Source organism: Martes martes, assembly GCF_963455335.1.
Source record: "Martes martes genome assembly, chromosome: 4".
Classification (NCBI taxonomy): Eukaryota; Metazoa; Chordata; class Mammalia; order Carnivora; family Mustelidae; genus Martes; species Martes martes.
The window spans coordinates 140,450,170-140,455,878 of record NC_137891.1 but is presented as its reverse complement, the minus strand read 5'-3'; positions in this window follow the sequence as shown (position 1 = coordinate 140,455,878).

The window sequence follows — 5,709 nt, the reverse complement described above, 5'->3', positions numbered from 1 at the left end:
AAAGGGGTGTCTGGCTGGTTCAGTTGGTAGAGCATGCAACTCTTAATCTCAGGGTCATGTGTTCAAGCCCCACACTGGGCATACATCCTAGTTAAAAATATTAAATTAAAAATTTTTAAAAAGAGACAGAAAAGAGGGAAAAGGAGAACAAAGATTGCACAAATGGCAAATGGCAAATTTAAAACAATTATCAGTAATCACATTAAATGTGGAATATTTAACTAAAACAACAGCAACAACACCAGCTATTAGATTACAAAGCAAATTCTAATAAATACCCAAGAATCTGAAGCTTCTGAAATGAAGAAACAGAAATTTCAGAGAGTTTAAGTAATTTTTTCCCATAACATACAATTAGTAGGTAGTGCAAGTTAACCCATGACTGGTCTTTAATAATAACTATGAATGATTATTTAATAATTATACCATCTCTATTAACAGTTTAATTTAAAATTTAAAAAATTTATTCCCTGTAACATAATACAGTTATTCCTTCTATATTGTATCTGACATCCAACCTCTCTATGTAGACATTCCTAGGAATAGAAACATTCTACTTCACTAGGAAGCTGTAATTTGAATTATGGGTAACTTTAATGGGCTGTATAAGCAAGCAAGACAGAGAAAATCATATGGATTTTAAAAAAGGGCCAAGAAGCAGGATTATGGAAAGGTAGGTTGGGTCCATATCAATAACAGTTTATTCGTGGGAAAGAGGTGGAACATAGAATATTATTAGGGAAATGACATGTTTTAGAAAGAATAATAAGGGGCGCCTGGGTGGCTCAGTGGGTTAAAGCCTCTGCCTTCGGCTCAGGTCATGTTCCCAAGGTCCTGGGATCGAGCCCCACATGGGCCTCTCTGCTCAGCAGGGAGCCTGCTTCCTCCTCTCTCTCTTTGCCTGCCTCTCCAACTACTTGTGATCTCCGTCAAATAAATAAATAAAATTTAAAAAAAAAAGAAAGAATAATAAGATTGAAATAAGAAATATAGATCCTTTCGAAATACTGTTTACAAACCACACCATTGTATCTAAATTGTCTTTCATTTGTTTTTGAGATGAACATCTCATGACAACATAGAAATCAGTATATACACATGATCCATTCCTCACTCTCGTGTTTATACTGATATAGGTATTTTCAACAGATGTTGTAGTTGGCCTCAGAATCTTTCTCAACCCAACTCTCCTAGCAGCTATGATCAACTGACCCAACCTTTTGCAGGCCCTGGGATTGTAAAAGAGAATGAGATTTGGAATTAGATATATAGCAGTTCTATTACCTACTTAGCTATGTGATTGTAAACAAGACACTGGGTATCCCTAAGCACTGGTATAAAATAGCAAGGATGACATTTTCCTTACAGGATTATACAAAATTATATAATCACTACCTAACCTAAGTAGCTATTTAATGTTTATCTTCCTTTCAACCATATAGTTATTCAAACTAGTACATAGTATGGGTCTAGCATTTTAATATCATCTTTAATAACTATAAATAAACCCCAATTTAAAGAATACATAGCATGCCGAGACCTCAGGAGGACAGTATAGGATGTCAATATCTCCTTCAAGTCTGCTCAGATGTCACCTTTCAGACTTACCCTCACAACCCTATTTAAAATTGTGCCAATTGTCCTACTCCCACCACTCCTAATCCCTTTACCTTGTTCCTCCTTTTTTGGGGGGGGGGTTGATCATTTATTGCCTTCTAAGGTAATATATAAAGTTGTTACATCTTTTATTGCCTTGATAGAAAGTAAGCTCCACTAGAATAATTATCTTCATCTGTTTCACAGATATGCCCTGGGCACCTAGAACAGTGCCTGGTTTATGACAAGTGCTCTATAAAGATTTTTCAATTGTTTATCTCAAAGAATAATACATACTTAAGATGAGGTTTATCATTAACAAGAGTAGATATAAATCCATATTTCAAAAAGTCTGTATTGATAATTTAAAGTTTTTTGGCCAATTTCTTGTCAGCTCTAATTAGATCATTGCAGTTTTTATTTTGTAATGTGCTAGATAAAAAGTTCTAATTAGATCATCATTATTTTTATCTTGTAATGTGGATAAGGAAGACCTCTACTAGTAGGGAAGAACTGTAGGAGAAATGTATACAATTATCATTAGTATATCTTTAAACTGAAATTTCTTTGCATGAATTTTTTCAAGCTTACATTATATGTACAATTTGTAAAGTTGTTTTACTTCACTATGTAATATAATCTATAACATAATCTACAAATTCGCTTAATCCAGCAAATGTTAACTGCAATAAACTCACAGAAAATCGGAAGCAAACGAAAAAACAAAGGTCCCTGGAAGCCCTCTGTATTCAATTCTTATGTTTTCAGAAAGCATTATCTGCCTTAGTGATACCTTCCTCCACTTAGGAGACTACAATTTTAAGTAACCAAAGCAAAAGAAAGAACAATACTTTTCTCCTTGATGTTGAGAAAAATAGCAAATCTGGGTACTTTCCCCACAACACATCACAGACTATTATTAGGTTTTTATGCCAGAGTAAAGGTGAATTGCATGAATATCCTGTTTAGTTTTGGAAAGGGGGGTGGGTTGCATTCCTGATATAGGTGTGCAAACTAAATCAGTCTATATGTAGTTGTTTTAGCATAGCCCCTGTGGTGCTGCTTTGTAAGTCAGCAATTGTTCTCTTCAAATCCCCTGAAGTCACTACAACACTTAGGTAACAGCAGTTAACTTCTGCTACCTTTCCTATAACCAGGTCAATTCTGAAAGATTTCAGTGATGTTTAGAAGGCCCTTCCTAACGTCAAAAGTCTCCACCAATCCTTAAAGAACTCCTGGCTGCTCCTGACACTTCCCTCCATCTTTCACTTGAAGACACCTGAAGCTGCCTTAAAATGCATTTTAACAGCCAATATGACACTCTTCCTTTGTTACTTCATCACCAAGTACTGTTCATGTATATCTTTTGTCAGACATTATAGATTTGCTGGAACACTGCTTAAATGGCGAGAGAGACCACCATTGCAAAATGCACCCAACCCAGGAGAGCAGGATGAAGAGCTCTGAGGATGAGAGCAGATGGCCAGAGTTCAGATATCCTGACAGCTCAATAGCAGAAAGTATACAACAGTTCATAGAACATAGGGGCCGGGGGAGGGCAGGATACATACTTAAATTATGGTAACAAGCATTATAGTTATATGGAAAATTTTTCAAAGACAGAACTCTAGAAAATCAGTGTTGCTTAAAGCTGTTCTTCTCTTTTCAGATGACTGTTTTCTTTCTGAGAGATTATGGGAAGATATATGTTTATTTCAAACGGTCAAAACATTTTTAGAATCCTGTTTGGAGAGGCCTTTGTAGACTAAAGTAGATTCTTTTGATCATCCCTAAGGAAGAGAAATGTCAGTATTTGAAGCTGGCTTTTATATCAGACAATAATCTCCAACACTGACTTATAGGAAAGTGGAGAATCAAGGCAGTACTAATTAGGTGTCAAAAGTTAGATGTGAAAATAATCTATCTATGACATCTCGTTAATTGTAGATCAACACTTTATACTCATTTTGGAGTATTTCATAGAAGAGAACTTGGAAATGATGAGTAATAACATGAATAAAAGGTAGAGGAAAAAGAAAAAAAAGCATTTTAATTATAATGTTCATTATTTACAATGATCAAAAAACCATTACCAATAGCTGCTTATTATCAGCTATTATTGTACCCATTTTAAGGATCTATTTGTTTGGCCCAAATAATAAGGAGGATTTAAAATATGTACATACTCATACTCAATACATACATAAATATATATAGGATAATGAAAGTTTTATTATTCTTTTGTTTTTTAAGATTTTATTTATCTATTTGAGAGAGAGAGAGAAAGCAGGGAGAACTGCCGAGATGGAAAAGCAGGCTCCCCACGGTGCAGGGAGCCCTGATGAGGATCTCAGTCCCAGGACCCCAGGATCATGATCAGAGCTAAAGGCAAAGGCTTAACCAACTGTCCCACCCAGGCACCCCAAGTTTTATTATTCTTTAGAGAAATATATTTAAAGTTTTAAAAATATATATGATTGATTTCATTAGTGTTCTATCTTATAGCTGGCCTTAAGTACTTAAGTATAATTCTGTTAAGTACAAGACTAACCCTCTTTTGGTATGCCATTTCCAAGAAAGTTTATTTTCCCATTCCCATAACATCAGTCCACATTCAACCTGGTTTGATATTGATAAATGTTAAAACTTTGGTATAAAAGATGAAAGAGAAGTATTTTCAATATATATATTTTTAAACCTCTAAATATTTTACATATTAGAATACAACCCCTAGAAACCCTATTTTGGGAACAGGGTTTACTTATCAATTGTTATGTAAAAGTCAAGATTTTTTTCAAAAAAATTTTTTGAAGAAGATATTTTAAATCATTAAGTAATATATAAAACTAATATATGATCGATGATATTGCTGTGATTTTATAAGGTTAAAATGTATCGAGGGTTTTTTTAGTTCTCTAGGAAACAGCTTTATTAACTAACTAAAATTCCTTTTCTTTTGTCTTCTTAGTGTTTAAAACTAGAATCTTCAAATTAAGATCAGAAAGAATAATCTTCAGATAGTAATCACAATTATTTAAATATACTAAGCTTGAGAGAACTGTGACTTGGTGGATACAGCAAATGCTTCACCACAATGTACTTTACCATGCTTCAAATTAAGATTTATTTCAAGCTATACCAGTAAATATATAAATATACCAGTATATACAGTAAAGTCACTCAGAATAAAATATAGCAGCATTGTTTCTTAGCTTTCTAAGAAACCCTTATTTACTAAGAAATCTGTCTTTATAGCATCTTGAACCTCACTCCAAATACTTCTTATGCTTTAACTACAATTGGTATAATTGCATCCTGAAGTTACTGTAAATGCTGCTTTTTAAATTGGTGTAGGTTTTAGCTTTTCACTTCCAGATTCTAACAAAGGACACCATCAAGACCCACCCACCCCCATTCTCCTCCCCAGATAGTAAGGACAGACAGCCTTATGAACTGCCTGCTTACACTGCCTTGTGAAATGGCCACACTTAACCACAAATTTAAATACCTCCAATCATCTTTTAACTTCCACTGAGATATCTTGTTTAAAAAAATAAATAAATAAAGGGGGGAAATTCCAAATATCCTCAAGGTTCTATATAAAACTTTCTGCCTAAAAGAGCTTAAAAGCCATTTTGCATAATAGTGTTTTCTTAATTGCTATTTTTATTGTTTTATTTATGCAGCATCTTCTGAGCTTTTTTCCATCACTGTTCATCCTAATGGATACCTTACTATGTAGGGGATAGGGTACAGATTTACCATTTTCCCTTTTACAGACAGAGAAACAGAAATAGTTCTAGAAACAAGTTCACTCATTAAGATAGCAAGAGAACAAAAGAAAAAAAAAGATAGCAAGAGAACAAGAGTGGATTCTTTGTCCTGATCCAGTGCTCTTTTAACTACCTCTCTAATTCTTTAGGTCTCCATATTATTTGTTAATAAATTTAAGCAGCTGAAAAAGTCAAGACAAACGGCCCTGGCTAGAACTACAGATAATTTCCTGCAGAGCACTATGAACTTCAATCCTACGGCATAACACATCCAAACTATTTTAGTCCTGGATGTCTCCCAAGGGTCTGGTGACAATCATATCAAATTGAGGATCCACAG